Source organism: Herpailurus yagouaroundi, unplaced genomic scaffold (genome assembly GCF_014898765.1).
Source record: "Herpailurus yagouaroundi ecotype Mexico unplaced genomic scaffold, PumYag 29, whole genome shotgun sequence".
NCBI classification, from domain to species: domain Eukaryota; kingdom Metazoa; phylum Chordata; class Mammalia; order Carnivora; family Felidae; genus Herpailurus; species Herpailurus yagouaroundi.
In genome coordinates, this window is record NW_024412377.1 from 78,650,286 (window position 1) to 78,677,656 (window position 27,371).

General features: G+C 35.1%; 1 long non-coding RNA gene across 1 annotated transcript in view; it reads right to left on the bottom strand.

Moving 5' to 3' along the window:
- Positions 1-23,084, bottom strand: part of LOC121041277 (uncharacterized) — a 34,995-nt gene extending 11,911 nt beyond the window's left edge. Inside the window, exons 1-2 of the long non-coding RNA XR_005795647.1 lie at positions 23,002-23,084; positions 12,286-12,397 (exon numbers count right to left, since the gene is read on the bottom strand). This is a non-coding gene — a long non-coding RNA (uncharacterized LOC121041277). The remainder of the gene's footprint in view (positions 1-12,285; positions 12,398-23,001) is intronic.
- Positions 23,085-27,371: the final 4,287 nt, after the last annotated feature.

Genomic DNA, 27,371 nt, shown 5'->3' on the forward strand with positions numbered 1-27,371 from the left:
TATATATATATATATATATACCACATTTTCTTTATCCATTCATCCACCTAAATATTGCTACACTGGCTTTTTTTTTTTTAATTGGTTCCATTTTCACAGAATATGTTTGTCCACCCCTTCACTTTCAATCTGTGTGTATTCTTGGGTCTGAAGCGAGTCTCTTCTAGGCAGCAAATAGATGGGCCTTCTTTCTTTACCAGTGCCCCTGGTCACCAGCACCAGGCATCCAGGGTGTCTCCTGGGTGAGCTGTCTGTACTCTACTGTTGTGATTGAGTCATGTTTATCCTCAGTTCAGTTGGCTGCTCTGACCCAGTTTTCCTGCTGTGTATGCACTGACTGGACTGGGTTTGGTTACTGTGTTGAGAGGCCCAAGACCACTGCAGGCTCTTTGTGAGAGAGGCCAGGAGTCAGACTAGGTGTCTACAATAAGCCTTTCTGCCACAGCTGTAGGCAGCAGAAGGGCAAATCTTGCTCCTTCTGTAGCCAGCTATAAGACCTGGCTGCAGGAACGGCCGGGGCACTGGTGTGTGGGCTTATTTCCCCCCTCCGCAGACAGGAGTCACTTTAAGGTGGTGGAGGTTCCTGAAGGGACTGCTTGCAGGGTGTGGTAGGGTAGGAGCCACTCCAGAGGGAGCCTGCTGAGGCTGGCGGGTTGGATGAGGGGAGGCTGAGGGGCAACGTGAGGGTGGGGCATGTAGTACTAGCAAGAGAGATGGAATGTTAGGTCTGGTTGCTGCTGTCTATACTGAGGGAGGGGAAGGGAAAGGGCATCTGCCAGCACTCTTGTTCCAGTAAAAATCTGAAGATCCCTGTCCTTGTAGCTCACATTCTGAAATTAGTAAATAAATCTCCTTCACATATACCCTACATAGTTTTCAAAAAAAGTAATTTGCTACTGATGGTCATTCAAGTCAATTCCAAACTTTGGCTATTATGAAAAAATTCTGTGCATACATTTCCGTGTTTTCCTATTTTTTCTGTGAATATCCAGGATGAATTTCTAGAAGTTACATTATTGAATCTAAGGGGTGCCTGGGTGGCTCAGTTGGTTGAGCAACCGACTTCGGCTCAGGTCATGATCTGGCAGTTTGTGAGTTCAAGCCCCGCGTCGGGTTCTGTGCTGACATCTCAGAGCCTGGAGCCTGCTTCAGATTCTGTGTCTCCCCCTCTCTCTACCCCACCCCTGCTCACGCTCTGTGTCTCTCTGTTTCTCAATAATAAATAAATAAACGTTAAAAAATTAAAATAAAATAAAATAATGTACATTTTACATTTTGATTGACATTGTCATATTTCTTTCCAAAAACATAATACCAAATACTGAATGTATAATATACAACATACATGGTGTGTTGCATTTATGACTTCTTTTACAAATCATCTGTAATTATTTATCTTTGACATACACAAGGAAGAGGAGAACCATGTTTTATCCTGAATAGTTATGATAAAAACAGTTGAAATGTCCAATTTTTTGCCACTAATTTATGATTCAAATATAATTATAAAGTCTAACATGAATTTGGTTCTATTCTTTTTTGTTAATTCCATTGTATTTAGGTTCCTATTCCCTTTCTGGTGTCAAATATTTAGCTACATTTTTTAAGAATGTAAGATTAGAAAATTCTTACAGTTAAAATATTTCCTTACCTCCTCTCAATTTTCCATTTTCAATCTCTCAATTATTGTTAATTATATTTTGTTCTTCTGTTAACACAGCTTACTTTATCTTTAATGTTTATCATTTAAAAATTTTTTTTCAACGTTTATTTATTTTTGGGACAGAGAGAGACAGAGCATGAACGGGGGAGGGGCAGAGAGAGAGGGAGACACAGAATCAGAAACAGGCTCCAGGCTCCGAGCCATCAGCCCAGAGCCCGACGCGGGGCTCGAACTCACCGACCGCGAGATCGTGACCTGGCTGAAGTCGGACGCTTAACCGACTGCGCCACCCAGGCGCCCCTAATGTTTATCATTTTAAATAAGACATTAAAAATTTCCCGCAGTTATCAGTTTGACTATATAATTTGTCACATCATTAGGAAAAAATACAGAAATTGACATGCTATCATTTTCTGTCACCTCTTTCTCTACACTTTTTAAAATATAATTTTTACTTTGTCTCTATAACATCTTTGTGGTAAACTGTGTGAAATTGGTATTTTTGTAGATGCAACATTTTTTATATCACCTATCCTGTATGAGTCAATCTGTTATATTCTGTTATTCATAATTCGCAAAACTCTTTAGCTTTAGTTCTATATTTAGATATATTCTGTATTAAAAATGCAACACTGTTACTATAGATTTTCACTTATTTATTGTTGACCTCACTGCTAAAGCCTTATGATAGTGATATTTCCTGAGTTCATGTAGCGATCACAATTATTGGGTTTTCATCATACCATCGATCCTAAGAATTTTGACAATTATAATGTTCCTAGATTTTTGCACAATTTTGCATTATGTAAGTGTATATTTATTGTGATATAATTTAAATACATAAAATCCACCACTTTAAAGTGAAAACTTGAGTGGTTTTTAGTATATGGCCAAGGTTGTACAACCATCACAAGTAATTTTAGAATATTTAATACTCCAAAAAGAAACCCCATTCCAGTTATCAGTCAGTTTCTCTCCCCCTTCCCCTTTGCACCCAGGGGGAAAGTATACTTTCTGACTATATGGATCTGCTTAATCTTCTCTCACAGCATAATGATTCCAAGGTCCATTGATGTTGTAGTATGTATCAATTGTTTATTCTTTTTTTATGGGTGAATAATATTCATATATATTTATAAAATGAATTTTATATAAATATATATGTTTATATACTGTAAGTTCTATTAATATAATTATATATTACTAATTGTATGATTATAGTATAATCTATATGCATATAAAATATATTTATATAATATATATACATATGTATTCATATTAATATATATTTTTTCATCTGTTGATGGACCCTTAGGCTGCTTCAATCTTTTAGCTTTTATGAATATCGTTCTAACATTCATGTATTAATTTCTATTTGAGTACCTGTTTTCAATTTTTAATTGTTATTTGATGTCTATATACCAAGGAGTGAAACATTAAGTTATGTAGCAAGTCTAACTTTTTGTGGAACTACCAAACCATTTTCTGTTTTGACTGAAATCATATTTCCACAAGCAATGCATGAGAGTTCCAATTACTCCACATGTTTGGCAATGCTTCCTGTTTTATATTTGTTTTTACATTATTATACCATTTCCTTTTTGGTTTTTGTGTGTGCAGTGGTAGCACATTATGTATTACTTTGGTTTTTATTTCCTAATGACAATGATGCTGAGTCCTTTTACATGTGCTTATTGGCCATTTGTATATATTCTTTGGAGAAATATCTATTGAAATACTTTTCCCATGTTTAATTGATGTATCTTGTTACCTTGGACTATGAGAGTTCTCTATATATTTTGGATACTAGACATTTATCATATGTATTACTTGCAAATATTTTCTTCCATTCTGTTTGATACACAAAAGGTTTTATGTTTGATGAGTTCCAGTGTATCGTAATTTTTCTTTGGTTGCTTCATTTTTGGTGTCCTATCTCAAAAACTCCCTAATATGATATTGCAAAGATTCATAACTATGTTTTCTTTTAAGAGTTTTATAATTTTGTCATAATTAAAAATAATGTACATATGTGATCAATTTTGAGTTAATTTTTATATGTGGTAGAAGGTAGGGTTTCAGATTCATTCCTTTACACATGAATATCCAGTTGTCCCAGCAACTAGATAAAAAGATGGTTTGTTAAAAAGGTGATTCTCTTCACCATTAAATTTTCTTAACACCTTTGTTGAAAATCGACTGAGTATAAAAGGGAGGTTTAATGTCTGGAATCCAAACTCTATTCTATTGTTTTGTCTATCCTTATGTTAGTAACACATTTTATTACTGTAGCTGTGTTACTAGGTTTTGAAGTTGGGATACATAAGTCCTATAGATTTCTACTTTTTCTAGATTTGCGGGGTGGGGTACTATTCTCAGTCTCTTATGTATCTATGTGATTATTAGGATCATCCTGTATATTTCTGTAAAAAAAAAAGTAGTTGGAGTTTTGATAAGAATTATATTGAGTATGTATAGGAAGTATTGCTATCTTCACAATATTAAGACTGCCTATCCATAAACATGAGGAGTCTTTCCATTTATTTAGGTCTTTAATTTCCTGTGGTTTTACGTGTACAAATTTTTTACCTGACTGTTTAACTTATTCCTAATTATCTTATTTTTCATGCTATTATAAATGGAATTGTTTTCTTAATTTTATGAATGAATTATAAATTGCTAGCATATAGAAACATAATTGAGTTTTGTGCATTAATTTTTTTGTCTTTCAACCTTACTGAGCTTATCATTTTTATTATCTTTTTGGATTCTTCAAGAATTCTTATGTATAAAATCATGTCAGCTGCAAATAGGCAAGCAAAAGAAATAAAAATACTCAGACTTGATTGTAAAAAGTAAAACTATCTCTTATCGCCCTGTCTAGAACTTCCAATACCATGTTGAATAAGATGGACAAGGGCAGACTTTTTTTTGTCTTTTTCCTGATCTTAAGTAACAGCTTTCAGTTTCTCAGCATTAAGAATGGTGTTGATTGTGGATTTACTGTAGCTATCCTCTATCAAAAACATTTTTCTGCATCTGCTATGATAAATATGTAAATATTTTTCCATTTCCCCCATTATTCTATAAATATGGTATATTACATTGATTTCTGTATGTTGACCCATCCTCACATTTGTGAGATAACTCCCACTTGTTTATAGTATATAATACTGTATTACATATATATGTATGTATATTATACATCATATATATAATCCTTTAAATTTGCTTTTCTAATATTTTGCTGAGAATATCTGTGTCAATATTCATAAAGGACACTGGCATACTATATTTTCTTGTGAAAACTTTGTCTGACTTTACCAAGATAATATTGGCCTCCTAAAATGAGTTAAGAAGTGTTCCTATATATCTTCTTTTTAACAAATAGGTATTTAAGAAGTATTAGTGTTACTCTTTTAATTATTTGGTTGAATGTACCAGTGAGGTCATCTGGTCCTGAATGATTGTTTGTAAAGTTGTTTTTATTACTAATTCAATCTGTTTATGTCTTTATAGAAATGTACTCACTATCGGTTGTTTGGCATATACCTTTTTTAAACATTCCCTTATAATCCACTTCTATTTCTGTAAAGTCTGTAGTTAAGATACATTTTTAATTCCTGATTTCAACAATTGAAACTTTTCTTTTTCCTTGGTTGGAATTGGGTGTATCTTTGCAAAGAATCAGTTTTTGGTTTTGTTCAATTTTCTCTATATTTTATTTTTGTTGTTGTCTAATATTTACTTCTTCCTTCTTTTTCTTGCATTGGATTACTGAATTTTACTCCATTATTATAAAAGTAGGAGATTAGGTTACTGATTTTGGATGTTCGTTTTTATTGGAAACATTTATAGCTGTAAATGTCCATCTGAGCACTAATTTTATTGCCTGCAATAAGTACTGATATTACCAAGTATTTTGTAATTCCACCACGGTTCATTATTTGACTCTTTGGTTAATTTGTTGTTTAAGAACCACATATTTTTAAATTTCCTAAATTTCCTTCTGTTACTGATTTCTAATTCCTTTAATATGTTCAGAGGACATACTTTATATGATTTCCATCCTTTAAAATTTTTGAGGCTTGTTTTACTAAGAAACATATGGTCTATCCTAGAAAATGTTCTTTGAGTACTTGAGAAGAATGTGTTCTTTTGTTGGGTAGAATGTCTTTTAGTTCTAGTTCACTAATAAAGTCTTCTATTTTTTTTTTATATTTTCTGCCTATTTATTTTATACATTATTGAAAATTGGGTATTGAAATGTCCAAATATTATTGAAATATCTCTTTCTGCCTTTAGTTCTTTCAATTGTCCACTTGATGTTGGTGCATCTGATGGTTTCCCACAGGTCTCTGAGGTTCCATTTATCTTTTTTCATTCTTTGCTTATTCCTCCTCAGACTGGATACTCTGAATTTATCTTTTGTCAGGTTTGCTGATTCTTTCTTCTGCTTGCACAGGTCTGCAGTTGATCTTTTCTACTGAATTTTTATTTCAGCTACTGTAGTTTTCAACTGTAGGATTTATATTTGATCCTTTTTTCCATAATTTCTATCTCCTTATTGATATTCTGTTTGTTGACAGAACATTCTAATGTGCTCCTCTAGTTATTTAGACATGATCTCCTTTAGCTCTTTGAACACACTTAAAATAGTTAATTTACAGTAATTGAGGCTTCCTTGGGGATGGTTCCTATTGATTTTTTTTCTTTTGGATGGGTAATACTTGCTTGGTTCTTCATATATATCATAATATTTTGATGAAAAATATGTGTTTCAAGTAATGTAAGGTACAACTCTGGAAATCAGATGCTCCTCCTACGCAGAGTTTGTTGTTGCTGCTTACTTTTTTGTTATTTAGTTAATGACATTTCTAAACAAATTTTAAAGTCTGTTTCTTTATAGTGTGTGGCCATTAAATTTAATTTAGTTTGGTTAGTGATCAGATAATAACTAATTATGGATTTTTAAAAATTCTTGGAATAAATCTCCCAGTCTTTGCTGAGGGGCTCTGTGTGACTGTTAGGACACATCTTCAACACACAACCAGGAATTTTGAACCCGGACTTAACCTTCATTTTCTGCTGTGCAGAGCCTCAGGATATATCAAAGATCTATATATCATTAAGACCTTCTCATTTTTTTTTTTTTAATTCCCTGAACATGAACACAACTCTTTGAATGCATGATGCTTCCTAGGAATATGTCAGGTTTTTTTTAAAGCCCCTACACACATCTCATTCTTCACCTTTCCCTTTTAAGATTTTGGTTAATCTGGGGTGCCTGGGTGGCTCGGTCAGTTGAGCGTCTGACTTCGGCTCAGGTCATGATCTCACAACTTGTGAGTTGAAGCCCTGCGTTGGGCTCTGTGCTGACAGCTCAGAGCCTGGAGCCTGCGTTGGATTCTGTGTCTCCCTCTCTCTCTGCCCCTAACCCACTCGCATTCTGTCTCTGTCTCTCTCAAAAAGAAATCAACATTGAAAAAATTTTTTTCAAGATTTTGGTTAATTTTTTGTGTGCCCAACTCTTCTAAATCACTCTAGGCAGTCAGGGTGTTATAACATTTGACAAATACCTCTTGGGGAGAAGCTTTTAGCACTCAGCAAGTTCAAATAAGGTGAAATAAAATAAGCTATTTTAGTAGAGTCTTCCAGAGAACCACAACTCAGGTCAAGTAATTACTATTCTTTGGAAATAAAGTTTGGAAAGAGCTGCAGTGCTATTGTGCTTCCTCTGATACCAGGAGTATGGCCTATTATCTTTCTAAAGCTACTCTTTAGACATCAAGTGGTGGATGAAACTAGAAGAGATGAAATACCACAAAGCATGTTGTTGATGCTAAGATTCAGCCATTCCATTTTTCTTGATGAAATGCCACCTCATGGCTGAAGTCTCAGGTGAATTTTTGGAATTCTGACAATTTGTGGCTACTTTTGTGGCTTTTTTGGAGTGTCTTTACTCCATCATGTTCACATCTCTCACTCCACCTTTCATTTTCATTCCTAGTGATGTTTTTCTCATTCTTAGTTTATTTAGCTTGTCAAGATCCCTTTTTATTTTAATTTTTTAAAAATTAATTTTATTTTTAGATTTTTCCATTGTACAACAAACTTGAATGAAAATGCCTGAATTTCTTAGATTTGATTTCCAAAAGCAATTTATCTTATATATGCGTTTAGTTTCCTTTTTATCCTCAGGTAGTATTTTCGCATAGCTTCCCTCACATATCTTTTCCATATATAGTATCAATATCTAAGATAAGAAGTTCTGTCAAAATGGTTTTTCTGGTAAAACATTCATTAATTTTTTTTAACATTTATTAGTACTTACTAGGTTCCAGTGATTATGAGAATACATAATGAAAAATAATTCCAACTATCCCTACCCTAATTCAGCTTGTATTTTATCAAGGACAGACATAAAATAAAATCCTAGACCCTGAACTGCAGACCGGGTAAATTACCTTGAAAGGAGAAGAGACGATAGGTCCTAAGGTGAGAATTTGAGAACACAGTTCCAAGTCTTTTACAGTCATTGAGAAATCTTGATGGCATGAACCAGGATGATGTCACTGAGGTGGTAATACTGGACATCCATGTAATCCAAGACACTTGTCCTTAAAGTGAAATTGCGACTTGATGGGTTAAGCACTGTAGATTTTATCCATCTCTTCCATTGCAGGAGATTTTGGGGAAAAGTGTGTTTGATAGTGTCAATACTTACCTACTCAAAAACCTTTTATCTACATATTTTCTTGCCTGAGCTCATCTTTTACTATGAAAGCTATTATTTTCAGATATTAGCTTTTCCACTCTCCATTACAGTGAGCAAATACTTACTTTAGTCAATCTTGATTAATATCATAAAAAGAAAAAAATTTTCTTTTAAATAAAATCATAAAAAGAAAACTATCCCCTCCTGCTGAGGGGATAGTTTATGGAAAAAAACTTATTCTCTAAACTTAAAAAAATGATGAAAATAAATTCATCTCTTCTTCAGCTACATGTGAGATGCCCATGATTTGAAATAGTAGGAAATAAGCCTAGAACTCAAGCTAACATTTAAGGAGGCTAAAATTTGAGTTCAAAATAGCAGTTCCAATGATCTAAATCCATCTGCAACTGTATTTCAGGACTCCCATTATATTTTTGGTGAGAAATTCTTAGTAAATGTGCTCTCGTTGATAGAAAATGACAAGGATAACTCATTTGTTACTTGAAATATCAGTTTGTATTGTAATTTACTCCTAATCATGGGTAGATGTTTTGGTTAACATTTGGTCAGAGACAATCAATCTCCCTTTTTCTAGCCATTACTTTCACTGTGACAATGTCAGAATTCAACATATAGGTAATCAGAATATTAAAAGTAGAATAAACAGATAACAATATAGAAGAAAATAATGCTGAGTATTTTCCAAAGTTAGAGAGCAAACCACAAATCTAAGAGACAGCAAAACTATGCATATCATATTTAACTTGTTAAAAACCAATGATAACCAATGAAAAGAAAAAATATTAACAGCAACCATGACAACAACAATATACTATTTATAGAAGGACAAGGATTAAGAATTATAGCAATCTGTTCATCAGAAAACCTTAAACAAGACAGGAGAGTGGTATCTTTAATGTGCTGAATAAAAAAGTGGTCAATGCAGAATTCTATAATGAAAACATTATTCAGAATTTAAGGGGAAATAAATGCTTTCAAAGAAACAAAAACTAAGGGAACCCATTGCTATTAGACCTACTGTGAAAGAAATGTTTGAGAATGGTCTTTAGGAAAAAGGGACAGGATCATTCAGAAAATAGAACATCAGAATATTGAAAATGGGAAAAAAAAGTACATACAGTATGTTTTTATTTGTAGTTTTTGAAAACATAACTGATAAAAACCAGGCTGAATTATATATTAGGTGTTTACAGCATAAAATTCAGGAAAACAATGGCATAAGGGATGGGAGAGAGAATAGGTTTTACACAATTAAAAATTTCTTACACTGCACACAAGGTGATATAATATTATGTTACAACTGTTGCAGGTTATTTTTAAATGTATATTGTGAACCCCAGAGCAACCAGTAAAAAATGTGTTAAGACAATATAACCAATAAATTAGATTAAATGGGCTCATTAAAAACTGCTAAATTAAAACCAGAGAAGACAGAAAAAGAGAAAAAAGTTACAAGGAAGGATCAAATGGAGAAAATAGAAAACAGATAACAAGATGCTACAATATAATCCAGTCACATCAATAGTCATTGTGAATGTCAATGATCTAAACCCACTAGTCAAAAGAGAATCTTATATAAAACAATAATGACCCAACTATATTTGTCAATAAGAATCCACTACAAATATAAGATACTGATAGGTTATGTATGGTAAGAGGATGAAGAAAGATGAAATCATTAACCAAAATAAATCTCAAGAAACTATATTAATTTCATATAAATTACATTTCAGTACAAGAAACTTTTTCAGAGATAGGAAACAAATGATGAAACGGGTAAATTTTACCCAAACGACTAAAGAATCTTAAATTTGTATCCATGTGTCAAGACAGTATCAAATAGGATGCCTGGGTGGCTCAGTTGGTTGAGTGTCTGACTTCGGCTCAGGTCATGATCTCACGTTACTGGATTTGAGCCCCATGTTGGACTTTGTGCTGACAGCTCAGAGCCTGGAGCCTGCTTTGGATCTGTGTCTCCCTCTCTCTCTTCCCCTCCTCCACTCACACTCTTGTCACATTCCCTCTCTCTCTCTCAAAAATAAACAAACAAAAAAAAGTATCGAAACACATGGGGAAATAATGGATAAAAACAAAAGGAAAAATAAATGGATTTTTAATTATGATTGGAGACATTAACATGCCTCTCTCAGAAATTGACAGAACAAGTAGCCAGAAAATGAATAAAAAAATAGATAACCCCCAAGCAACTGTCCATCACTTGGATCTCTTTGAGAGTTCTGGAGCATTCCATCTAACAATAATAGAATACACAGTCTTTTCAAGTACAAACGGAGCAGACATCTATGTAAACTGCATCCAGGAGTATAAAACAAACCTTAATAAATTTAAAAACAGAAATTCCTATAATATGCTTTTGGACTGAGACAAAATTAAACTAGACGTCAATATTAGAGAGGTAGGCAAAAAATCTCCAAATATTTAGAAAATAAAAATCACATCTATCTAATCCATGAGTTGAAGAGAAAGTCTCAAGAGCAATTTAAACTAGCTGCCTTTTCTTTAGAAGTATCCTCTTAGCTTTAAAGAATAGAGATGGATAGCAGCAGTGACACATTGAATGGTAGTTATACATGTATGCTAGAGGAGTTTTCAACCATCTTTATATACTTCCTGCCCACATACTCAAGATGGGTCTTCCACAGTATCATTTTGGGTGGTAATAAGAATGAGTATCAGATTTTGATCACTCCCCTTTCTTCCCCTCTAATACTGGGAGAAGCGGAGATATTATAGAGTTTAAGAGTGGTAGTGATTTTTAAATTTGTTTTCTTTCTTGACCTGTTAAGATATAATGGTAGGTGTTGAATTTCTGCTACTGTGTTTCCTTGCTTATTTGTATCTGTTTTAGTAGGCTTTCACTAAGAAGTTTCTTTCATTCAGTTTCTCTTTCAGAAAATTTTCCAATTGTTTTCAGCTTTTTTTTTAATTATGCCATATTTTGTTTACAGTGAAAGGTTTTACATTCAACAGTAAGTTTATAGCATTTTGTAACAAGATTTCAGCTTGACCAACTCAATAACTTCATGGGCCTAATTTCAAGATAAATCATCAATTTCAAATGTAACTTGGTTGGGAAGGAATCTGGTATGAAATGAAAAGTCATTCAGAGTTGGGGGTGATTTCTAAGCCCACTATGCAATTCTTAGTCTAATCACAGAAGAAAAACAAATTAAGAGATTATTTGCTCAGCCTCTTTGTTACAGAGAGAAGGTGGATTTTTAGAAGTACTACATTAGGAGCAACAACTAATAATAATAATTTCTAAATTTGGGCCATTATATTTTACTTTTATCTGCTTTCATCTTCTTTATACCATTTTAAATAATATTTAATCTTACAAGGAAGTTTTGAAGATGTAGTTTCTGATATAACTGTTAGAGGCCATTACTCATGTTTGATACATGTAGCCACTTAAAATCCTGTCATGACTCACAGTACCTTTCATCATTTTTTTCTCTTAAACCCCCTAATATATTTAATGGTTTTATGTAGTTTAAAGGGTAACCATAACTTCAGTTAGTGAAGCGATCCAAAAGGATTATTTCTCATTATGTTAATTATTTTCTATTGTTACTTCTTCTGAATCTATGAAAGCCTTTTTTCCTTCCAATTTTCCTTTGTTCTTAGGTAACTCTGAAATTACTAAACATCAAATGTAGTATAAGACTTTCATTTAGCAATTCAAATATACTAAATGCCTATTAATTACAATTTAAAATTACAATAAGGGAGCTTCCAATGGTGACCACGTGGAGCTGCAGGGAGAGTGGCAGCCTGGCGAGCTCAGGGAAGCTGCCTGCCCTTGCTGCACACCTCCTCCCCCCCATCTGGCTGTTCCCGAGTCACATCCTTTGTCACTCACCTCGTGATCTGGGCAGTCCAAGATGACAGCATAGGAAGATCCTGAATTCACCTCCTTGTATGAACATACCGAGTCTATAGCTACATGTGCAACAATTCCCTCTGAAAACGACCTGAAAACCAGATGAACAACTTCCTCACAACAAACAATAAAAGGGCTGCATGGAGACAGGAAGATGACAGCATAGGAGGATGCTGGGCACACCTCATCCTGCAGATCTCTTAGATTCCACCCACACCTGCCTAAATAACCCAGAAAACTGCCAGAAGATGAGCAAAATGGACTTTCCGGAGCCAAGCATAGACAAGAGTCCCACAGAAAAGGGTAGGAAGGGCAAAGAGGCAGCGCATGCTACATGGACTAGCAAGACAGAGCCAGGGCGGTGGAGGGGCAGCCCGCCTGGCAAGGCAGAGCCCCTGAAGTCTGGCTTGCAAAAGCGGAGGGGCCGGACTGCATGAGTTCTGACAACCAGCAGGACTTAACATCTGGAATGTTAAAAGTCAACAGCTCTGCTCTTGGAGAGTGGGAGGGCTAGAGGACACCAGGAGGGAGACTTGTTGAGCCCCAGAAGGACAGAGTTCAGTAGGGGAACAAAGGCACTGGCAAGCGCCATTTTCCTTTCCCATCCTCCAGTTGAAATTCCAAAGGGAACTGGTTCCTGTCACTGAACTTGCTTGCAACCCTGTGCTTCTGTGAATCCATCCATCCTAAGAGTCTGCCTCCCTCCCAGTGCTACAGGGTCCCTGCCACAGGGGACCACTGACCCCAAAGCAAGCTAAGCCTAACACTCCTGCCCCTGTGCACCTCGCGGATTCACCCCAGCTAATATGCCCTGGGCCAGATCCCAGAGAGGCAGCACCACAAGCATGGCAGTGTGGAAGTAGCCCAGACAGGGGTCACACCATTCCACAGTGAGTCCTTCCCCTGGGAGAGGGGAAGATAAGGTACACACCAGTCTCCCTGTGGCCCCACCCACCAACGCAAGTTACTCCAGACAGCACAGCAGAAGTGCCTTGCAGTTTGGAGCCACACAAGGACTAACAAAAATGACGAAATGGAGTTTCAAAAGAAACTCCAGGAAGCAGCTACAGCTAACGAATTGATCAAAAATGATTTAAGCAATATAACAGAACAAGAATTTAGAATAATAGTCATAACCACTGGGATTGAAAAAGTAGAGAGGACAGCAGAGAATCTATTGCTAGAGATCAAGGGGCTAAGAAATAGTCATGAGGAGCTAAAAAATGCTATAAATGAGGTGCAAAATAAAACGGAGGCAGCCATAGCACAAATTGAAGAGGCAGAGGAGAGAATAGGTGAATTAGAAGATAAAATAATGGGAAAAGAGAAATAAAAAAATCCAGGAGTATGAAGGGAGAATTAGAGAACTAAGTGATGCAATCAAATGGAACAATAACCGTATCATAGGAATTCCAGAAGAAAGAAGAGAGAGAGCAAGGAGCTGAAGGCGTACTTGAACAAATCATAGCTGAGAACTTCCCTGATCTGGAGAAGGAAACAGGCATTGAACTCCAAGAGGCACAGAGAACTACCTTCATATGTAACTTGAATCAATCTTCTGCATGACATATCATAGTGGAAGTGGCAAATACAAAGATAAAGAAGGAATTCTGAAAGCAGCTAGGGATAAACAGGTTCTAACTTACAAAGGTAGACACATAAGGGTAGTAGCAGACGTATCCACTGAAACTTGGCAGACCAGAAAGGAATGGCAGGAAATCTTCAATGTGATGAACAGAAAAAATATGCAGCTGAGAATCCTTTATCCAGCAAGTCTGTCATTCAGAATAGAAAGGGAGATAAAGGTTTTCCCCAACAAACAAAAACTGAAGGAATTCATCACCACTAAACCAGCCCTACAAGAGATCCTAAGGGGGATTCTGTGAGTGAAATGTTGCAAGGACCACAAAGTACCAGAACATCACTACAAGCATGAAACCTACAGACATCACAATGACTCGAAGCCCTTATCTTTTAATAATAACACTGAGTGTAAATGGACTAAATGCCCCATAGGGTATCAGAATGGATTTAAAAAAAAAGACCCATCTATTTGCTGTCTACAAGAGACTCATTTTAGACCTGAGGACAGGATGGAGAACTACCTATCATGCTACTGGAAGTCAAAAGAAAGCTGGAATAGCCATACTTATATCAGACAAACTAGACTTTAAGTTAAAGGATGTAACAAGAGATGAAGAAGGGAATTATATAATAATTACAGGGTGCATCCATTAGGTAGATCTAACAATTATAAATGTCTATGCACTGAATATGGGAGCCCCCCAAAATATAAAACAATCACAAACATAAGCAACCTTATTGATAAGAATGTGGTAATTGCAGGGGACTTTAATACCTCACAACAATGGATAGATCATCTAGACACAGGATCAATAAAGAAACAAGAGCCCTGAATGATATATTGGATCAGATGGACTTGACAGATATATTTAGAACTCTGCATCCCAAAGCAATAGAATATACTTTCTTCTCGAATACACATGGAACATTCTCCAAGATAGCTCACATACTGGGTCACAAAACAGCCCTTCGTAAGTAGAAAAGAATTGAGATCATACCATGCACACTTTCAGACCACAATGCCGTGCAACTTGAAATCAACCACAGGAAAACGTGTGGAAAACCTCCAAAAGCATGGAGGTTAAAGAACACCCTACTAAAGAATGAATGGGTCAACCAGGCAATTAGAGAAGAAATTAAAAAATATATGGAAATAAATGAAAATGCAAATAAACAATCCAAATGCTTTGGGATGCAGCGAAGGCAGTCCTGAGAGGAAAATACATTGCAATCCAGGCCTATCTCAAGAAACAAGAAAAATCCCAAATACAAAATCTAACAGCACACCTAAAGGAAATAGAAGCAGAACAGCAAAGACACCCCAAACCCAGAAGAAGAAGAGAAATAATAAAGATCAGAGCAGAAATAAACAATATAGAATCTAAAAAAACTGTAGAGCAGATCAATGAAACCAAGAGTTGGTTTTTTGAAAAAATAAACAGATTTGATAAACCTCTAGCCAGGCTTCTCAAAAAGAAAAGGGAGATGACCCAAATAGATAAAATCATGAATGAAAATGGAATTATTACAACCAATCCCTCAGAAATACAATCAATCATCAGGGAATACTATGAAAAAGTATATGCCAACAAACTGGACAACCTGGAAGAAATGGACAAATTCCTAAGCACCCAGACACTTCCAAAAGTCAAACAGGAAGAAATAGGAAACTTGAACAGGCCCATAACCAGTGAAGAAATTGAATCGGTTATCAAAAATCTCCCAACAAATAAGAGTCCAGGACCAGATGGCTTCCCAGGGGAGTTCTACCAGACGTTTAAAGCAGAGATAATACCTATCCTTCTCAAGCTGTTCCAAAAAATAGAAAGGGAAGGAAAACTTCCAGACTCATTCTATGAAGTCAGCATTACTTTGATTCCTAAACCAGACAAACACCCAGCAGAAAAAGAGAATTACAGGCCAATATCCCTGATGAATATAGATGCAAAAATTATCAACAAGATACTAGCAAATGGAATTCAATAGCATATAAAAAGAATTTTTCACCATGATCAAGTGGGATTCATTCCTTGGCTGCAGGGCTGGTTCAACATTCACAAATCAATCAATGTGATACATTACATTAATAAAAGAAAAGAACCATATGATCCTGTCAATCGATGCAGAAAAAGCATTTGACAAAATTCAGTATTCCTTCTTAATAAAACCCTCAAGAAAGTCGGGATAGAAGGAATGTACTTAAACATCATAAAAGCCATTTATGAAAATCCCATAGCTAATATCATCTTCAATGGGGAAAAACTGAGAGCTTTCCCCCTGAGATCAGGAACACTACAGGGATGTCCACGATCACCGCTGTTGTTTAACATAGTGTTGGAAGTTCTAGCATCAACAATCAGACAACAAAAGGAAATCAAAGGCATCAAAATCGGCAAAGATGAAGTCAAGCTTTCACTTTTTGCAGATGACATGATATTATACATGGAAAATCCAACAGACTCCACCAAAAGTCTGCTACAACTGATACATGAATTCAGCAAAGCCACAGGATACAAAATTAACGTACAGAAATTAGTACATTATACACTAATAACGAAGCAACAGAAAGACAAAGAAATTGATCCCATTCACAATTGCACTAAGAACGATAAAATACCTAGGAATAAACCTAACCAAAGATTTAAAAGATCTGTTTGCTGAAAACTATAGAAATCCTATGAAGGAAATTGAAGAAGATACAAAGAAATGGAAAAACGTTCCACGCTCATGGATTGGAAGAATAAATATTGTTAAAATGTCAATACTACCCATAGCAATCTACATATTCAATGCAATCCCAAAATCATGTGCACCAGCATTCTTCTCGAAGCTAGAACAAGCAATCCTAAAATTTGTATGGAACCACAGAAGACCTCGAATAGCCAAAGTAATATTGAAGAAGAAAACCAAAGCGGGAGTCATCACAATCCCAGACTTTAGCCTCTACTACAAAACCGTAATCATCAAGACAGCATGGTATTGGCACAAAAACAGACACAGAGACCAATGGAATAGAATAGAGACTCCAGAATTGGACCCACAAAAGTATGGCCAACTCATCTTTGACAAAGCAGGAAAGAATATCCAATGGAAAAAAGACAGTCTCTTTAACAAACGGTGTTGGGGGAACTGGACAGAAACATGCAGAAGAATGAAATTAGACCACTTTCTTACACCACTCACTAAAATAAACTCAAAATGGATGAAGGACCTGAAGGTGAGACAGGAAACCATCAAATCCCTAGAGGAGAAAGCAGGAAAAAAACCTCTCTGACCTCAGCTGCAGCAATTTCTTACTTGACACATCTCCAAAGGCAAAGGAATTAAAAGCAAAAATGAACTATGTGGACCTTATGAAGATAAACCCTCTGCACTGCAAAGGAAACAATCCACAAAACTAAAACGCAGCTGACGGAATGGGAAAAGATATTTGCAAATGACATATCGGACAAAGGGCTAGTATCCAAAATCTATAAAGGTCTCACCAAACTCCACACCTGAAAAACAAATAATCCAGTGAAGAAATGGGCCAAAGACATGAATAGACACCTCTGTAAAGACATACAGATGGCCAACAGGCACATGAAAAGATGCTCGACATCACTCCTCATCAGGGAAATATAAATCAAAACTACACTGGGATAACACCTCACGCCAGTCAGAGTGGCTAAAATGAACAAATCAGGAGACTATAGATGCTGGCCAGGATGTGGAGAAACAGGAAACCTCTTGCACTGTTGGTGGGAATACAAACTGGTGCAGCCGCTCTGAAAACCAGTGTGGAGGTTCCTCAAAAAATTAACAATAGACCTACCCTATGACCCAGCAATAGCACTGCTAGGAATTTACCCAAGGGATACAGGAGTGCTGATGCATAGGGGCACTTGTACCGCAACGTTTATGGCAGCACTTTCAACAATAGCCAAATTATGGAAAAAGCCTAAATGTCCATCAACTGATGAATGGATAAAGAAGTTGTGGTTTATATACATAGAATGGAATACTACGTGGCAATGAGAAAGAATGAAATATGGCCTTTTGTATCAACGTGGATGGAACTGGATAGTGTTATGCTAAGTGAAATAAATCATATAGAGAAAGACAGATACCATATGTTTTCACTCTTATGTGGATCCTGTGAATCTTAACAGAAGACCATGGGGGAGGGGAAGGGGAAAAAAAAAGCTAGAGAGGAAAGGAGGTAAATAATAAGAGACTCTTAAAAACTGAGAATGAACTGAAGTTTGATTGGGGGTGGGAGTGAGGGGAAAGTGGGTGATTGGCATTGAGGAGGACAGCTGTTGGGATGAGCACTGTGTGTTGTATGGAAACCAATTTGACAATAAATTTCATATTAAAAGAATAAAAATTACAATAAGTATTGTGTTTTAGTTTAGAATCTTGAAGTCTAGGTTTATTTAAGGGATTTTATAGTTTATTATAATAAAACAATTAGGTTTATAATTTTATAGTATATAATATATAAATTATATATGCTATATAGTTTATAATATAAATTTTGTATCATATGAAGAGAATGTAAACATTAATGGTGGTAACCTATGGATCAAAAGCTAACATAATCCCATTAAATATACCTGTGGAAAAAATAGACAAAGAGACATTTCCAAAATGTTCAAAATAAGAATACTGGTGATTTAGTTGAAGCTTTCTTTGGTTGGGTGTAGGACATTAGTAAAGTTTTGTTTTAAATGTAATCCACCAATGGTCATATTCCAAATGACTTAAAAAATCAAAGAAGGGAAAATTCATTGTGGGGACCTCCTTAGACTGCTGGTAACTGGCTGTCTGTTATCTGTGTATTTGTTTGTCTTTAATTTGTCAATTTGAAATAATGATTCACAATAGGTGTGCAAAGATTTTACAGAACATCACAGCATAGCTGCCACTTGGGCAGTTTATTACTTTCTTAGGAAGTTCCAATATACTGCCTCATAACAGTCCTTTCAAGCCCATACCATTGCCATTTAACAGATGAGAAAAAAAAAAATGCCTTGAGTGACATCACTCAAAATGGCTTTGGTGGCACGTTTTGTTGGTGGGGTGGGAAAGAGGAAATGATAGGATATTTAATGGTGAATTAAGAGAAATTCTCCTAATCTCCTTGCCTGTCCAAAGTGTTGGTGATCCATGTGCAGTAGTGACTAAGAAAAAATGAGTTTCTTGCTCCCTAGGAAGGTTTGAAAAGGCTCTTCCAGGGCACCTGGGTGGCTCAGTCGTTTAAATGTCCAACTTCGGCTCAGGTCATGATCTCATGGTTTGTGGGTTCAAGCCCCGCATTGTACTCTGTGTTGACAGCTCAGAACCTGGAGCCTGCTTCAGATTCTGTGTCTCCCTCTCTCTGCCCTGCCCTGATCACACTCTGTTTCTCAAAAAATGAATAAACGTGAAAAACAAAATGGAAAAGTCTCTTCCAGAATCATACTAGAATGGTAAGACGCAGGTTGCTTTGGTTGTAAAGCCAGAGAGATGAAGTATCAAGCACTTATTTACTTTAATTTCAAAATTAAGCAGTGGACAGTGAACCTAGTATCCTGGAGGAAGCAAGGATTCCCAAAAGTTACTGTAGAAAAATGCATTTTCTAAAGACTATCATATGAGCAATCTGGTGATCAAATAAATACTAATGCAATTAGTGACATGCCACATGGCAAATGTATTTAACAGCTTGAAATTTGGGGGATAACATTTACATATAATTCTAAAAATAAATATATTAAATGTGGAAAAATCAAGATTAGGTCTCAGACTACCCTGCCTTTGTCTCGTCTACCATGAATTTTATCTCACAATAATTCCGTATCACAAAATCCCACTGGATGGAAACAGAAACTATTTTGTTGCAATCTAAAATATTCTGCAGACTAAAACTCATGGTTCGGTTGATTTCACATCTGCCTAATATAAAATTCATTGTTTTTTGTTTGTTAAGGAGGATGCAGCTTTCAAGTACCAATGAGGACATATACTACACTGACTGACATCTCTTCAAGACATAGGAAAATGGGGTTGATTATTTCTCACATGTTGGTCAAGGTCACTGAGGAAAACATAGTATAAAAAGTTAATATTGTAGGAAAGACTTGACATCAAAAATGAAATAATGTTTCATATTGAAAAAGATATATTATCCCCATAGCTCTGCCAAACTTAGTGTCTACACAAATTATTATCTCTCTTTTAAGTGTCAGTAAGTTATAGTTATGTAAGTTACAGTTCTCTAAGGGCAGCTTTAACTGCTTTCTGTTACTTAGAAATTTCCTGTTTTACTTCTCTCAGTCAAAATGACTTCAATTTTTACAATGCCATTTCCTTTTATGTCAGAATTGTGTGCCATGGCATAGAATTTCCAACTGAATGTACCTTTTCTCTTTATCTCTACAAATTATATATGCCAAATGAATATCTTATGTATAATTTGCTAAAATAAAGGATGTCACTTTTCATTTGCTCATGAATACTGATATTCTTTGTACTAAGATTTTAGTACTGGGGTACCTGGGTGGTGAGTTAATTGAGTGTGCAAATCTTGATTTTGGCTCAGGTCATGATTTCGTGGTTTGTGGGATTGAGCACCACATCAGGCTCTGCACTGGATAAGCAGCCTGACTTGGGATTCTCTCTCTGCCCCTCCGTCTCTGTCTCAAAATAAATAAATAAATAAATGTAAAATAATAAATAAAATCTGAGTACATATCTTCACTTGCAGAATTATCAAAGTTTGCTGAATACAAGAAAGTTCACTGTGGAGATGATAATGTTAACTCCTAAAAATTCCTGGATTAACTCTATAGTGAGCTTTTACTCCTAGAATAAGAGAAATATATTATGACTCCTCTACTCCTATTTATAATTTTATTAGCAGCTGTATGGAAATTGTCTAAAAAATTGCTTTATATATAAATTCAGCCCATTAATTATGGCAAAATTATTGATATTGTCGCAATTATACTGTCAACTCTCCTGAACTCAGTTTCTCTGTGCTTTGCCTATAGTTGTGCTTAGAAGTAACTTTCTAGAATCCACATTTCCACTATGTGTTCTAAAATTACTGAATAAATAAGAAAATTATATACCTCAGTATTTGTTTAGAATATGGATATCATATGGATGATACAGCTGATAAAAAAACATTAGACCTTTATCTGTACAAACTTAATGGTTGGAGTTTGGAGAATGTGGTGGCAGTGGTGGCAACACAGATTTGGGTCTTTCCCAATCCTAATTAGACCAACTACTGGGGAATCCAAAATCTTCTGGACAACATATCCAGAAACTAATGAAAATGCCTTCACAAACTCCAAGATGAAAGGTGGTCCACCATGAGAGCAGGGGTAGGAATGGAGAGCTTTCAGATAATGATGCAAGATTAACAACTGTAAAAAGAAGGTCTGGGTAGGAAGTGTCTCGGTCCACATGCCAGTTGTGAGAAAAATCTGACCTGGCCAATGAGCCACCCCTCAATGGAGTCCTAAAGTGGACAGAAGTCAAATGAACATAGGACTCCGTATCAGGCTTAGTCTTTGGCTGGGTGCAGCCTGGAAGAAGCAGGGCTGTAGAGCCCAAAAGAAACAGGCCTTGGTCTGTATGTGATGGAACTAATAGGGTTACAGCTGAAGGCTGAAAGTCAGCTATACTCCCCATAAAATGCTTCCAAAGAGATTCGAGCAGAGCACTTTAATGGCAGTAGCAATCTACCCATTACAACTCATACATGCACTTTTCTAAGTTCTTGTATGGTTTTCTGGGGACTCTTTCTGAGGAAAGTTACTTACTCCTTTTTTTCCACTGTTGTAATTGGGACCACAATGGGGTAGGAATTCCAAGATAACCTTTTAAAAAGATAGATATGCTCCAGATATTGGAACTTAATTTCTCTTTTTCTTAGAACACTGACGCTAGATATTGACTTGCCATATGTGACCATGAGGTAAACAGTGATAAGAATGTAGAAAATACATAAGGGGAAAAGAGGGCACTGTAAAAATTAAAATAAGTATATCTGATGAAGCTAAACACAGAAGTTCCAGTCTCTACAATTCCAAAAATCAGAATATTTAAGATGAAAATATAATTAATGGAGAATTAAAAGTTAAAACTAGACAGATGAAGTAAAAATTGAATTCAAGCATATCCCCAAAACGTTATGATTATGCAAAGGAATTATAAGATAGAAAACACAAAATAGAATTTGAACTATAGAGGATAAAAAAATGGTCCATTAGGCTTCTAATAATAATTTCAGAAATTTACAGACAACTTAAAGAATATACCATTTCACAAGACAATACCAATAATTTTTCAGAACTAAAATAATGTGTTATCCAACTAAATAACAACAAAACTGTAATGGGTTTCAAATGGGTCAAAAGCTAATTTCCACCAAGACACACAGAATCAAAATGACTGACTTAGCAAGTAAAAAAGATGTTGGTAATAAATAACATTTAGTGATAACATTCTGATCACAGCGAGCAAAAATGTGTTATTTTAATAAAATCTTAAAAGTGCTGAAGGGAATTTACTATGAAAATTATGAATATAATTTTATTCCAGCTGCACTATTATTAAATAATGTAAGTGAAATTAAAAGTTTTAGATGTAATGAAAGCGAGATAATATGCCATCCAACTCAGCAAGCAGGAGAGGAGACCCAGAGAGAAAGAACGAGGTATAAGAAGTAAAGAAAATGGTAAAATCTATGGAAATAAATATATAAATATAAATATAAACATATAACATCTATATGTTATATGTATGTAACTACTCTGTAAATATATTGACAATAACTCAGTGTGGGGTGGTTAAAAATACACTTTAAAACCGCATTAGTTTAAGTCTTTCAAAATACTATTTTCTAGCACTACAAGAGAATAAAAATATCTATTATTTCAACATACTCTAAAGACTGTTTTAATAACTAAAGTAATCTTAAAAATCTCTGTAAAATTGATAGAAGCAAAAAAAATGAATAGGATACAGAACACATATTTTGGAATAGATCTCAGCATATGGATATTTTAGGTAAGGCATTTGTTGGGCAGGGTATCCTATGCGTGGTAGGATGTTGAGTAGCATCCCTAGACATACCTCATTGATGCTAGTAGCACCCCTCACTGTCACTGCTGGGACAACCAAAAATAGCCTCACTTGAGAACCAATGATCTAAAATAAGGCAGAAAAGGAGAAAAAGAAAAGATGCTCAATAGAAACAGTATACATGTTAAGGACAATTTCACATATATTAGTGACCATAATGTAAGGTTTAAAAATCATTTAAACAGACTCTTGAAATGTATTTTTAAAATTACAGCAATACACGGTTTCAAAAAGTCTTACCTAAATCATGATTCAGAAGGGTAGAAAATCAAGGAATGGGCTGAGAAAAATTGTAGACAAATCTATAAATGAAAGGCAATATAATAATCTCATGAGGATTTAAACAGAGAGTATAGAAATAAAGGACAGTATCTAAATATAATTACTCATCAAGATATAAAAAGCATGTATTGTTACATACCTTTTACAATAGACTAAAAATTTTAATACCTGAATGTTAAAATTCAAGTAATAAAAGTATATTTAACATCAAGTTGTCTCAAAATGAACCAGCCAGGAGAAAAAATAAGTATTAAGAACACTGATTTAACAGCAGTTTATACAGAATACATATTAATATTCTACATATTATAAATGCATATTTTATAACATGAAATACAAAATGTATATATCTATATCCACATATATAGCAACAAATATGCATTCATATGATGACATAGATAGATCTCAACATGTTCGTAATAACCCCACAACCACTATCAAACATAACCCTTTTCCAAAATGTGATCATCATTTAGGGCACAGAAAGTCATATTTATAAGAAATGGTGACAAAAATAGTATTCACCACCATACAAATCCTCTTCTTTAAAAATAATATAATTCAATTAAAAAATCACTGATTTTAAAAAGCCCCTCCCCATCCTGTTGCATTTTGGGAACTTAAAAATAAATACATCTAAAAAGCTCTTCCAGTAAAAATGAAATCATAATCAGAATTACAAAATAATTGTAGATACAAAAAGATGAAAGTAAGAGCATGTCTCTTCCCCTAAACCCTCTACTCCTATTTTCATGGTTGACGAAGAGACCCACACATTGGTGTAACACCCAGCTTCCTCATTAGTCATTCAGTCCATCAAACGCTAGCAAAAGAAAGCACAGAGCTAGAGTAGCTTTTCTCCTAGAGGAGCAACTAAAACTCTCTTATAAAACAACTGGGATTAAGCCCATTTCTCCTAGAAACTTATAGTCCTCAGGATAGGACTGAACACGGGGCTAAAACCTTACTTTCCCTTGGACCTCTACATACCCAATGAAGAAGAGAAACCCAGAAACTCCCTGGGTCATATGCCATATTACTCAAATCCTTCCTACCGGTATCTGCAAAAATCTATTAGAACAAATCTCATTATGTCTTTATCTCAGTTACCAAGAAACTTCTAAACTGCCATGTTATCTTTCTGTTTTTACACCTGAATCCAGTAAAGCTTTATACATCTCTATTATTTCTCCTTTTGCAGTCTTATATCAACTTTTTAAAATGTTTTACTCTATTCCTTGAAATTCAATGTTATGCATAAGAGTTTTGCATAAAATCTTTATACTGTCAACATATTACCTGAGTGGTCCCTTCATTCATTTTGTTCAAATTGCAATCCAACTATCACCAGGATGCAGTAATTAGTATGTGAATTCCCTCATAGTGTCTCTCATCGATGGCTTTATTTTTCTCAGTTGTGGCTTTATTTTTCTGAGTCCTTATATCACTGTTTTGTAAATGAACTAGGTATTCTTTTATTTTTTCATTTTTATTTGGTAAATTTTATTTATTTATTTTTGAGAGAGAGAGAGAGACTGAGCACAATTTGGGGAGAGGGGCAGAGAGGGAGAGATAGAATCCCAGAGCCTGACGAGGAGATTGAACTCATGAACCATGAGATCATGACCTAAGCCGAAATCAAGAATTGAACACTCAATCAACTGAGCCACCCAGGCACCCTCGTATTCTTATATTTCCAAAATAAAATTTAGAACATATTCCCACCTTTTTGGTAGCCATGTTCAAATATAATCCCCAATAATTCTCATCTCTTGGTATTCACACTTTTGTGTAGTCCTCTTCCACAATGTGGGAAGTGATAAAAGTGTGAGTTTCAGAGTAGGTCATTAAAGACTTTGAACCATCTGCCTTTTTTCTCTTGAATCACTTGCTGTGAATCTGGCAGTCATGTCCTGAGGACCCATAGACCAGCTCTATAGACAAATCCACAAGTCCATATTTTTACTAACTGAGATTTTCTTCCACCCACCAGCGTCAACTTGCCAATCATATGAGTGAGCAATTTTAGAAATAAATCTTGCAGGTCCAATAAAAATAACTCTGATGACCCAGTCAAGGATGACATGAAAGTTGCAACGTCATAAGAGACATTCCCAAGGCAGAAACATGAAGAAATGGTACTCTTAAATACCTGACCAACTCTCATAAATATTTGCTGTGTTTTTATGGTCCTAAATTTTTATTTAATTGCTGTACAGCAAAATTTAATACAATAATTTTTCCTAAAATCTCCAGCTCTGTTTCTCAGGTCATCAAGCTATATTAACCACCACATCTCATTGCCATTATCATATGCTGGTCCTGAGACGTCACCCTTGATTTTGTAACGATTTTAGCTACTGTCTCACTGTTCCTCTTTTACATACCACTTTGATAGTAATTCTTGGAAGCTTCAATATATACACAGATAATCCGTTCTATACTCTAGCCATTCATTCTTTAAACTTTGATCCTCCAATTATTTTGTCCATATCCTTCCTTTAGCCACTTACTCCAATGGTTATGCCAAAGAGTTTACAATTGTCAATTACTGTAATTTCTCTATAGTTTCAATTTCATGTATCCTAATCTGTGACCATCAGCTCCTCTCTAACTCAGTGTAGTGCCCAATGCCCACAATTCCTTAACCTTTTTAAAATCTATAATCCATGATTCCCCCCTGACTTCTCCCATTCTTCAGTCTTTTGATGGCCTAAGCTCTGACTTGTACTAGAGTACCATAAGCAACACAAAAGTCTTTGTGAAAGTCAATGATGATATCTCAGTGCTTAGTCCAAAAGGTAAATTTTCACATTTACACATCTCACATTTCAACCTTCCCATGGATGGCCTTTGATACAACTGATAGCTCCTTCCTTGATGCACTTTTTTCATTTTATTTTCAAAACACCAGATTCTCTTTGTGTTCTTCTTGACTAGTTGTTCTTTTAAAATCTTTGTTTAGTGGTTTCTTCTCTTTTATCTGAACTTACCTAAATTCTTTAGGGTTCTGCCTTTGGTACTCTTTTCTTTCTATGTGGTGTTTTTTGGAGGTAGCATCCATTCTAATGATTTTAATAACATCTCTAAGTTGACAAATTCCAAGTTTATTTCTCTATCATAAACTTCTCTTGAACTCTAAAAAATCCCAACTACCTACTCCACATTTCAAGTTAGATGTGCACAACTTTTCTCATACTCAACACATTAAAAACCAAAATTCAAAATATTTTCTTCCTTTGCATACAGATCACCTCTTCTCCACTGATAATCATCCATACATTTGGCAAGTATTGTGGAATCATAACTGTGTACTCTATTCCTCTGTCACACCATATCCAGTCCATTAGTACATCCTATATTCTCTACTTTGAAAATGTATACAAGTTATGTCCAATCTCATTATTGCTACCAGCTGTTCACAGACACCATTATCTCTGAAAGCATTTCTGATTCTTCCCTATGTCCCTTTAATCTGTACTTAACAATATCCAGGTTTATTATCTAGTTATGTAGTCTTGGCTAACTTCTGGACTAACTCTTCTTTCTTCAGTTTTTGTTTAAATGCGACCTTTTCAGTGAGACATGCTCTACCTTTCCTATCTGACATCTCATTGGATCACTACTTCCCTCCCAATCTCTTATCCTCACTTGTTTTAGATTGTCTATGGCACTCTTCACTTTCTAACATAATCATGCAATTTTATTTTTGTTCTTTTTATTTCTTATTCTTTCCACTGCCCCCACCACCAAAAAAAAAAACAAAACAAAAAAAAAAAAAAACAACAACAACATACTGTGAGCTCCATAGGGGCAGGGGCAATTCTGTTTCTGTTTTTTAATATTGACATATCTCAAATATCTAAAATGATTACTGTCAAAAATTAGACAATACATAAATATCTTAAATAAGTTAATAAAGTATTGCTGGTCAAACTGAAGGATGTTAGTAACTATTTAGAATGTAATCTTGCTATGTAAATACATGTAACAGAAGCAGTTGAAAGACTGAAAATACATTAAGCATTAAAATAAGTAATCTATAAAACAGGAAAATTAAGTGAGTAAAAATGCAGATA